Raw genomic sequence first — 12,157 nt, 5'->3', positions numbered from 1 at the left:
GTTTTCTTCTATAATTTTGTTGAAGATATTTGCTGGTCCTTTGAATTGAAAATCTTCATTCTCATCCACTCCTATTATCCCTAGGTTTCGTCTTCTCATTGTGTCCTGTATTTCTTGGATGTTTTGAGTTAGGATCTTTTTGCATTTTCCATTTTCTTTGATTTTGTGCTGATGTTCTCTATGGAATCTTCTGCACCTGAGATTCTCTCTTCCATCTCTTGTATTCTATTGCTGATGCTTGCATCTATGTTTCCAGATTTCTTTCTTGGGGTTTCTATCTCCAGCATTTCCTCACTGTGGGTTTTCTTTATTGTGTCTACTTCCCTTTTTAGGTCTTGTGTGGTTTTGTTCATTTCTATCACCTGTTTGGATGTATTTTCCTGTTTTTCTTTAAGGACTTCTACCTCTTTGGTTGTGTTTTCCTGTTTTTCTTTAAGGACTTGTAACTCTTTAGCAGTATTCTCCTGTATTTCTTTAAGTGAGTTATTAAAGTCCTTCTTGATGTCCTCTACCATCATCATGAGATATGCTTTTAAATCCGGGTCTAGCTTTGTTCGTGTGTTGGGGTACCCTGGACTGGGAGAAGTGGGAGTGCTGGGTTCTGATGATGGTGAGTGGTCTTGGTTTCTTTTAGTAAGATTCTTACATTTACCTTTCACCATCTGGTAATCTCTGGAGTTAGTTGTTATAGTTGTCTCTGTTTAGAGATTGTTCTTCTGGTGATTCTGATTAACATCTATCAGCAGACCTGGGAGACAGGCTCTCTCCTCTGAGTTTCAGTGGTCAGAGCACTCTCTGCTGGCAAGCTCTTCTCTTGCAGGGAAGGTGCACAGATATCTGGCATTTGTACCTCCTCCTGGCAGAAGATGAATGCCCAAAACAAGACCTTTCCCAGAAGCTGTGTTGCTTTGACAGGTCACAGAAGCTGTCAGCTTCTGTGGTGTACACTCTCACCTGTGCAGACTAAGTTCCTAAGTTCCATGGAGTCCCGGAACCAAGATGGCGCCCCCCACTCCTGAGGCAAAGGGCTCCTGGGCCAGGTGGACACCTGTCTTCTGGCCTGGAGTGTGGCCGGATGCCTGGGGCCCGAAAAGGGTGCTGCCTCAGAGGCTCTGTGCCTCCTGCCTGTCCCAGAAGCTGTCAGCTTCTGTGGTGCACAATCTCACCTGTGCAGACTAAGTTCCTAAGTTCAGTGGAGTCCCAGAACCAAGATGGTGCCCGCCGTTCCTTGAGAAATCTTGAATTGTCGGGAAACACCTTTAGAAACTTTCAGCATCCATACTCATCAGGAAAATCTAAATCAAAACAGCCCTGAGATTCCATCTCACAACAGTCAGAATGGCTAAGGTTAATAACTCAGGTGATAGCAGATGCTGGCCAAGATGAGGAGAAGGAGGAACACTCCTCTCTTGCTGGTGGAATTGAAAGCTGGTGCAACTACTGTGGAAATCAGTATGGCAGTTCCTCAGAAAATTGGACATAGTGCTACCTGAGGATCCAGCTACACAACTCCTGAGTATTTACCCAAAAGATGTGCCAACATATAACAAGGGCACATACTCCATCCACTTTGTCCATTATAGCCTTATTTATAATAGCCAGAAGCTGGAAATAACCAGTTGTCCCTCTACAGACAAATGGATACAAATAATGTGATACACAATGGAGTACTACTCAGCTATCAAGAATAATGACTTCATGAAATTCACAGGCAAATGGATGGAACTAGAAAATATCATCTTGAGTGAGGTAACACAGTCACAAAAGAATACACATGGTATGTACTTGGTATCCTTTTCTCATTTCTTTATATAAACTACGTTTATCCTTCATAGTAAAAGTTGTTATCTGAGTTTCTATTCCAATTGCTGCTATAAAGTTCTCTGACAAAGACAGATTAAGCAGAAAATATGTATTCCAGCCTTCAGTTCCAGGCACAGTTCAGCAGAGAGTAGAGGTTGAAACAGCAGTAATTGGTGTAGTTAGCTATATGTCACCCTAAGTCATGAGAAAAAGGGGGATGCATGCATGCTACTGCTCCCTTTCCTTTTTTTCCACATGTATAATCTATATCCCATTTAAGAAATGGTCCCACCAATAGACAGTAGGACTTCCCACCTCAGTTATTATAAGTAGTATAATACTCCACCAGCATGTCCAGATGCCTCTTTCCTAGATTATTGTAGGTGCTCTCAAATCAAAAGCACTAACCATTACAATAGACATGCTTTATAAAATATTCATTAAACATTATTCTTTATGATCCTCTATTGCTTCATCACAATCTCAGTCAGCTTCATATGTCTTTGTTGTTTGCTTGTCAGTTAATCCTATCATCTCCTCTCTCACCTCTATCACTCATTACATTGAAGACTCACCTTGCATCCTGATTGGCACATTCATAGCTATCTGATCTCATATTCATGTTCAGATTATAATAGTTTTTCCTATCTTTGTGTCTATGTGTGTATTTTTCTCAGAGTTTCTTTTCTCTGGGAAGATAAACTTTATAACCTATTTCTTTTTCTATTACTTTAATTTCTTCTAACTTTAAATTTTAAATTCTACCCCCAAATTAGCGTCCCATTATTCTTTGATTTTCTAGCCATAATCAGAAGTAGAGCTTTGATGTGCCACACTTACTTCTTTTATGTATACAGCTCTAGAAGAAATGGGATTACTGTGTGTGAAAATTCAGGAATCATGGAATTATAGGTATATGTTAAATGATGTGTATAGATTTATGGGCCAGTGATTTTTTTAAAGACAGGAATTAAAAGTTTTATAGAAAAAAATTGGCAGTTTATCTAGTTGTGGTCATTCTTGACAAATTGTGTGTGCTTAGAAGCCAGGAGTCACCCTTTAAAAATATCGGTCATAAGAGACACACTGTCTTCTATTGCCTGTAATTACAATGAATTATTTCATTTAGTAACATTGGAAAATGATAAAAATGTTCTATAGCTCCTGTCCCTAGAGCACTGCCCTTCCCACATCCATATGGCCCAATAATAAAATAGTAAATGGCTTATTTGCTTTTTGGTTTGTGTAGGTGCTGGCAGAGTTGACACACTCTTGAATTTCATCTATTTTCAATCAAATGCTCTCTATAAACTTGGCTTCTCTCAGCTGCCTGAGCCCATTACTGAGTTATATATTCCCTTTTCATTGCTCTATCACAGTACTATAGATTTGAATGACATGAGTCATCTGTGGTTCTGCTTATGAAAGACTCTATAGCAACTTAAGATATTGTTTTCTGATTGGACTGCATTGTGAAACTCATATCCTAGGCCTGTCTTAAATCCACAAAATACAACTTAGGTAGATAATAGCATACTTGCATGAGAAACATCCAGTCCATAATATTTGTACATGCAGTATTTGAATGACTGCGACTAGATGATAATTTTCTTATTATTAATCTTGAACAGCTTAGTCCTATAGAAAACCTGTACATTTTCAATATAAAATTAGTTTCATTGAATTTTTTTTCTCTGACATCTGGTTATTTAACCATGTGCCAACATTGTGTCTGTAAAGCATATTTTTGCAGTTATGCTTACTCAGCTTTTAGACTACCAATGTTTTTATACAGAACAGTGCATATATGTCAAATTATATCTATTGATCTATGTTTCTTTGTTAATGCATGCACTTGTTTAGTTATTGTGATGGCTTCTCTGAATGTATACTTATAAATAAAAGGAAAAATAAAAAATAATTCTTTTTAATGCAAATGTCATTGTTGAATGGAGATTATTTAAACTGAAAATGCATCGGAATTGATGTTTCTTTAGATACTATTTAACTTTTTTCATTTTTCAATATAAAATGGAAATAATAGAAACTACAGCCATAACAGAGAATTCTACTTTTCAAGAAGAATAAATATTTTTAATTATTTATAATTTTATTATATTTTAATTATATTAAATTTCTTTGTCTTTAAAAATGATTTTTCTATATACTCCAAGATTTCTCTTTTTTAAAATAAACACTGTCAAAACAAGACATCATTTATAGTTCCCACCTTTAAGAATTATTCATTAAAAGTTTCTAAATAAAGTAACTTGTCTGATTAATTTTTGTGCCATTTCCAGTATTGATTGTGTCTACCCATTTTATGCAATGTTTAAAACAAAGCTACAATTTAAGTGGGTTTAGCTGAGTTAATATTGACATTTGTTTGTTCTTGTCAAAACTATAAAGAAATGGTAATACACAAATGCAGTATCATTGTCATTTACTTTAAATGTGGATGCTGGAGGTAGACATCCAGAGAGAAAAAGATGAATTTTAAAATATGTTAGCATAAAGAGTGACAATTAAGAAAGTTCATGTCTAACATTCAAAGGTGACTGATATTAAAAATGATCACCCTGAAGTGCATGTATTAGGGGATTCAGAGACCTCATACCTTCCCACAATGCCACTGACAACACCTGGATGAAAAAAAAATGCCCAAGGTCTTTTCTAGACACCATATCACTGGCTGTGGTCAGACCAGAAAAGATCTGAGTTCACACTTTGGATTGCATGATGAAGGCCTATTACTCAAGCAGGTGCTAGGAAGACGTGAAACTAATATAGATCTGAATTTTAGCTCAGTCTTGAGATGACCAAATGTTAACATTTCTCCAATTAATTTATACTGATGGGTTATTTCATATGTGTAAGAAACTCTACTGCTTATGCTTGCTTGACAGATTAATTGAGATATCTAAATGAAGCATCTAAATGATTACTAATAACCAAAAGCATGCTAGTTGATTAAGTATAAATTACATTTCACTGACCACCTCATTTTTCTGTCAGAAAAGGAAGAATGCACTATACCACTACAAAGCTTATAGACACATAAAAGGAAAGCACAAGAGCTGCAGACCTTGGACAAGTACTGACTATGTCAATCCAAGTGCAAGTAAGAAGTGGAGACACTCGAAGGTCATTCAAGATGATAGATGTCATTCCAAGCAAAGAGACTGGAAGTAGTAGGTCTTTCCAATTTTCAGGAGTGGTAAATGACCCATGTCAAACTGATTCTATAATGGATGGTGTATTAATAATGTGTTGGATTGTGACTGTTGAAATCTATGCTCCTGAGATCAAGCTCCAAAGGACAAAGGCTTGGGCCTTACATGAGATACTAGGCCCAAAACTACTCAAGAGAAGTCTTCCCTGGAGTTGTTAGTCAGTGCTGTCTTAGAGACTCCCCAAAACATGTAGCCTATTGCTGTTGCCCTTGGTTATTTCCAGAGGTGACTGTTTGGTTAAATTCTTGTTTCTGAAGACACCATGTACTTAGAAGCAGGACCTGAAGACTCTAACCTGTAATATCCCAAAGTCTCACTCCTAAGGATTAACTTTCAAGGTTCCAGAAAGTACTATATAAATTTCCACAAAGAAGAGGCAACCAATAGACTTACTCAGCTATGACAATGTAGACCAAATCAATGACTCCCCTGGCATGATAATTTTAAGGGTGTATAGTGACAAACATAATGTAAGGGTAGCCAACAGCTCCACAATAGGGCTTAAGAAATGCTCAACAAAAGGGATGTCTTGCTGAGTCCTAAAAACCTAGCTGACTAACCAGTGTTAGAGAAATCATCGTTACTGAATAAAACTGAACATTATTTGATACAAACACCACTATAGAAAACTACATCTGCTATATTGATCCTGCCAATCCATGAGCATGGGAGATCTATACAATTTGCTAAACACATGAACTCAAGAAGAATGAAGACCAAAGTCTGGACACTTTGCCCCTTCTTAGAATTGGGAACAAAACACCCATGGAAGGAGTCACAGAGACAAAATTTGGAGCTGTGACTAAAGGATGGACCATCTAGTGATTGCCATATCCAGGGATCCATCCCATGATCAGCTTCCAAACACTGACACCATTGCATACACTAACAAGATTTTGCTGAAAGGACCCATATATAGCTGTCTCTTGTGAGACAATGCCGGGGCCTAGCAAACACAGAAGTGGATGCTCATGGTCAGCTATTGGATGGATCACAGGACCCCCAATGGAGGAGCTAGAGAAAGCACCCAAGTAACTAAAGGGAACTGCAACCCTATAGGTGGAACAACAATATGAACTAACCAGAACCCCGGAGCTCTTGTCTCTAGCTGCATATGTATCAAAAGATGGCCTAGTAGGCCATCACTGGAAAGAGAGGCCCATTGGACTTGCAAACTTTATATGCCCCAGTACAGGGGAATGCCAGGGCCAAAAAGGGGGAGTGGGTGGGTAGGGGAGTGGGAGGGTGGGTATGGGGGACTTTTGGGACAGCATTGGAAATGTAAATGAGGAAAATACCTAATTTAAAAAACAGCAAAAAAAAAAAAAACAAAAAAAACCTAAAAAAAAAACCTAAAAAAAAAAAAACTTAAAAAAAAAGAAAGAAAGAAAGAAAGAAAGAAAGAAAGAAAGAAAGAAAGAAAGAAAGAAAACTACGTCTGATGAAAAGTCAAACCTGTGGAGCCCAGTCCCAGTAGATGCATCTACAAAATGTTAACAAACCTTAGGTCCAGGGAACACTTAAGAAGAGGAGGCCAAAAAACCTTAAGGGCCAGAGGACCAATGGTTTTACTCTGAGATTGTGTCTTCTAGTTACATCAGAATTCATATCTGTAGTTTTGCCAACATAACTGTCCAAATGTAAGCTGACTAATGTATATGCCAAACTACATTCAGAAGAGGTGAAATCAAATGAAAAAGGTGGGGGTAGGAGAGGTAGTCTTTTCCAGAGAAGAACATAAACATGTTTTCCAGTGGCAGTCATCTCTGAAAATGTATATAAAAATAACTTTATTTGATCTCGGCGAGTAACAGTTAGGAATAAATATGTACAGGCACACACACACACACACACTGGAAAAAAAAAGGCCATTAATGTGAAGGACAGTGAGGAGGGATGTGTGGGCAGATTTTAATGGAATAAAGGGAAGGGCAAAATGTAATTATATTATACTCTCAAAAATAAAACAACACATATTGAAAGAGAGATGAAACATCTAGGAAGTCTGCAGGTGGTTAGGGCATGTTCTACTGAATTGTACTCAGTATCTTAGTCTTCTTTATTCTCTCTGCACCTTCTGATTGTAAGATGAGTAATTTCTCTGTCATTTTTTCCGATGATAATGGTCAAAGTCATAGGGCCAACTGCACATGGGCCTCTTAGACCATCAGCCAAAATAAATCACTTTTTTTATGGATTGATTTTCTTTTCCTGACATTTGTTATAGTGGGGGAAATCTGGCAAACACATTGTTATAACAAAAGTGCATCACTGAAGGACTGTTGGCAAGTAATTTTCTCTGAGAGAGAAGTCATACAACATCATAAAAATATCTACAACACTAAAACTAATCACAGGTATAAAATTTGCATTTTAGAATATATATGTACATTATGTTTTTCTTCAAGGTAGCAGTAAACATTTCAGTTCTTACTATCATCCTCTGCACATTTCTTCCTTTAATATGGACAGGTGAATAATATTCCAGTTGCCTCTTAGAAAGTATATGTGTGTGTATGTATATGTGTAAAGAATTACACAAGAACATTTCCATGCAAATATCCATTCAGTCTTGCAATTGTTTGATTTATTATCCATAAATAAATTCTACTTAGCAAAAGTATGAACTAACCAGTACCCACAGAGCTCATTTCTCTAGCTGCATATGTAGCAGAAGATGGCCTAGTCGGCCATCATTGGGAAAGGAGGCCCCTTGGTCTTGCAAACTTTATAAGCCCCATTACAGGGGAATGCCAGGGCCGAGAAGTGGGAGTGGGTGGGTAGGGGAGCAGGGCAGAGGGAGATATAAAGGACTTTTGGGATAACATTTTAAATGTAAATGAAGAAAATATCTAACAAAAACTTGAAAATAAAAGAGAAAAATAAATAAATCCCCAGTTCTATCTCTTTCTGGAACTGGGAAATAAATAAATAAATAAATAAATAAATAAATAAAATTTTAAAAAAGGTATTTTCAGACTTTGATAGGCATCTATTTTTATCTTTCAGTTTTCCACATTGCTGGTATGAAATTTCTGATCTTCTATTCTTTTATTGACTGTGGCAACAATTTTTCATTGTATAAAATTAGACCACCATCCCAGTGTTCAAAAATATTCAAACATAAAAGTTATGGATTAATTTAAAGGGTCTTATCAATTTGGAAAACTATGAGACTCGGGACATTTTACTTTATTGTTATTTCAAAAAGTCTTATTTATTTATTTATTTATTTATTTATTTTTATTTTTATTAGATATTTTCTTTATATACATTTCAAATGCTATCCTGAAAGTTCCCTATAACCTCCCTCCGCCCTGTTTCCCTACCCACCCACTTTGGCTTCTTGGCCCTGGCATTCTCCTGTACTGGGGAAATCCTCTCATTTTCCTTTCTTTTGTATATCCCAATTTAACATTGGGCATTTTCTTTTGACTCCTTATCTTATATATTCATTTTTAGTTGTAAATTTATAATTTTGTTCTAGTTCTTACAGGATTTTTCTGACTTTATATTTTAATTCTGTTAAAGACTTTTATTGTGAAAAAATATTAAAACATTCACAATTCCCCAAAATTCTTGTTCATAATATTTCACTCTGACTTCATTGGTATAATATTGCCTTACCAGAAAGCACAAGTTCCAGAGGGATGGGGCTATTTTAAAATGCGTATCCAGAACAAAGACTAGAACAGTCATTTAGGCTCCCACATACTATCTGAATGAATAAATAATGATCTTGAATACACCTAGTTAACTTTAGTGGGTATTATATTCAGCACCCTGCTAGCTCACTGTTTTATGTGGTTTGCTGTGCTTGTCTATTATTCTTTCCTTGTCTGTCAGACAGGAAATTTTCTTTAAGGAGTGAAGTGGAAATTCGTGGTTGTGTCATGTGATACAGACTTCACATGATGCTTTTCTGAAGTAGACTCACATGATGCTTTACTGAGTCAAAACCCATGAGAGGACATGTGATATTTGGAGAGAGTATAAGTAAGACTCGAGCACAGTGACACAGCACTTGGAGAGCTAGCTGTGCAATGCTTCAGCGTTCTCCCATCTTCACTGATCTTCACATTGCTGAGAGCAGCACAGCAGAGAACTTCTGCCATTCCCACTGCTCCTGGCCACTCCCACTAACTTGTGCTGAGTTTAAGGAGGCCTGGCAGTTTCTGCTGAATCCTGCTGCCTTTGCTGACTCATGTTTGGTGCCACTTTGAACTGGACTGGACTGAAACTACTGAACTGGACTTCTAGTATAGTGACAAACCAGGATTGGACTTGCCCCCAAAGAACTACTTCTAAAAAGAACCACATCCCCTTGTCTTTCTTATAATCTTTTTTTCCCTACCTTTGGAAGGTGATCTAGAAGTGGGGTCAAACCATTTGAGAACCCTTACTAAAGTAGGTTTTGAAAATTTTAAGCCTACCAATAAACCCACAAGTCAAGCAGATTTTGCATCTTTGATGTCACCTGCCCTCTGTTCCTAAGGACAAGGTTCTGATTATCCAGTCAGAAACCAAATGAAGTAGAGGAAGGGTGTGATAGTTGCTTTTCTCATCTCCACATCAAAGTACTTGGCAATGGAACTTGCAAAAAAGAAGTTTGATTTTTGTCTCATGCTTTCAAAGTATAGTTTGGTGTCTGGACTTGCAGTCATATGGAATGAACATTTGATAGGGTGGATAGTAGGCAGAGTAGAAAAAAGAACTGAACATATAGTCTCATTATAGTCTGTTTGTGCATGCTTCCAGCAACATACTTCTACCAGGGCATCTACTCTCCAACATTTCCACCACTTCCAAGGTTACCTATAATTAGAGCCAATCTTCAAAACCACCAACTGGGTATATTTCACACTGAACCTCACACAAGCCATCTTTCCTTATGGACTTTGATTTGGTTGAATAGAAGAAGAGAGGTTTCTCTCATGTTTTTTGTTAATACGTGAGTCTCTTTTTTCATTGGTTGGGAAGGGAAAACTCCAGTATTCTAGTTCCAGCTTTCAGAGATTTTAGAGTTTAAAGGAAAAACATGGAAAATACAAATGACTCAGTCCACATTCCTTCCTTTTTAGAGCACCATACTGATTTAGCCTTTAGTGTCTTGCACTCTCAGACACATGTAATATGCTACATATTCCTGATTGTTTCCTCAGTAATATGAACAAGATTCTAATGAAAGTAAGGGGGCATTTTCCCTATTTGTTATCTACATGTGTTGATTTCATGTGGGACTTTCTGCTACTCCTTTCCTTGATTCAACAGGAGAATATTTTTCCATATATTCTTTAAGTAAAACAAAAAATATTTCATACAAATATGTCACTGACAGCATTTTTATGATTCATGGGAATGCCTGTATTTAACTCTTGTAAGTCTTTCAAATCATCGCAGTGCCTTTCACCTTCAACTGTTATGTAATAGAGAATTTGTTGATTCCTTTGGAAACAGTATTTCAAATTTTGTAAGTTTCTAAGATCTGATTGGGGGCTACACTGAGTTTATGAAACCTAAATAATGGAAAGAGCTTGAATTCCAAGCTACATGTGTGTCTTCATCTGACCTGTGACATGCTGCATGGAAATTTGAACCAGTTAACTGACATTTTCTCAAATTTCAGTTCTATATCCAATCCTTAAAATGGGAATAGAATAAAACCTATATACTATCTTTTCCCATTCCCAGTGCAGCCATGGCTTGTGGTCCCAAGAAATATCTGAAGCAGGTAGCTGCTACAAAACTTCGGATGCTGGATACTTAACTGGAGTGTTTGCTCCTCATCCATCCACCGTTCTTCACAAGCTAAGGGATTGCTTGCTTCTGACCATTTTCCTAAAGAACAGACTTAAGTATACCCTGACGGGAGATGAAGTTAAAAAATATTTGAATGCAGCGATTCATTAAAATTGATGGAAAAGTCTGAAACTATATAACCTGCCCTGCTTGGTTTATGGATGTCATCAGCATAGAAAAGACTGGAAAGAACTTCTATCTGATCTGTAACACCAAGAGTTGTCAAGCCCACTCTCGACAAGCAAGAACAACACGACCACCAGTCCTTGTAACAGTTTATTCAGCAAACTTCAGTCTTCATCTCTCTCGCTTCAACTTTATCCTTCCACTTTATCTCTCTCTCTAACCCGGGCCTCTCACTCTTATATATTCTCAGCCCCCATCCACTCACAGCAGGCCACGTCACCTCACCAGGCACTCAGCTTCAGCTAATCAGGGCGGCAGGGGCATGTCTCCACCAAATATGGATTCACCAGTAACATGATGCACCTGCGCAGCTCTCACGATGGTTGTGGCTTATTTTCAGGTGTATGAGGAAGTCAGGTGCAAGTCATAAGACTTAGCTGTAGTCCCGGGCGCCATCTTGGGACTGCTGCCACACCCGCTCCTCACAAAGAGTCGCTTTGCAGTTCATCATATTACACCCAAGGAGGCCAAGTACAAGTTGTGCAAAGTGAGAAAGATCTTTGTGGGCACAAAAGGAGTCCTACATCTGGTAACACATAATGCTCGTATTATTCGATCCCCTCATCAAGGTAAATGACACCATTCAGATGGATTTGGAGACAGGCAAAATAACTGATTTCATCACGTTCAACACTGGGAACCTATGTATGGTGACTGGAGGTGCTAACTTGGGAAGAATTGGTGTAATCACCAACAGAGAGAGACATCCTGGCTCTTTTGATGTGATTCATGAGAAAGATGCCAATGGCAACAGCTTTGCCACTCAGCTTTCCAACATTTTTGTTATTGGCAAGGGCAAAAAAACATGGATCTCTCTTCCCTGAGGAACAGGAATCCATCCACCTCATCATTGCGGAAGAGAGAGACACGAGGCCAGAGGCCAAACAGAGCAGGGGGTGAAATGGTCTCTAGGAGACATGCTGGAAAAGTATTTTTACAAGGCTTTGTAGGGAACATGCTAGACTAAACAGCATGATGAAACAAAACAAAACAAAACAAAACAAAACAAAACAAAACTATATAGTGACTATATAGTAAGGAAACATTACCTATAACATATTTGATAACTGATGTAATTAATATGTTTTCTGTACATTTACTTACAAGTGACAGATCATATTAACAGATACATACAC

The 12,157-nt window shown here is 37.6% G+C and overlaps 1 pseudogene; it reads left to right on the top strand.

The window, feature by feature from the left end:
• The first annotated feature begins 10,734 nt into the window (after positions 1-10,734).
• LOC110285035 (small ribosomal subunit protein eS4, X isoform-like) lies at positions 10,735-11,921 on the top strand (annotated as a pseudogene).
• The last annotated feature ends 236 nt before the right edge of the window (positions 11,922-12,157 follow it).

Source organism: Mus caroli, unplaced genomic scaffold (assembly GCF_978045245.1).
Source record: "Mus caroli unplaced genomic scaffold, Mus_caroli_1 scaffold_19, whole genome shotgun sequence".
NCBI classification, from domain to species: domain Eukaryota; kingdom Metazoa; phylum Chordata; class Mammalia; order Rodentia; family Muridae; genus Mus; species Mus caroli.
The sequence above is the reverse complement of the archived record's forward strand: the minus strand, read 5'-3'. Positions and strand labels throughout refer to the sequence as shown.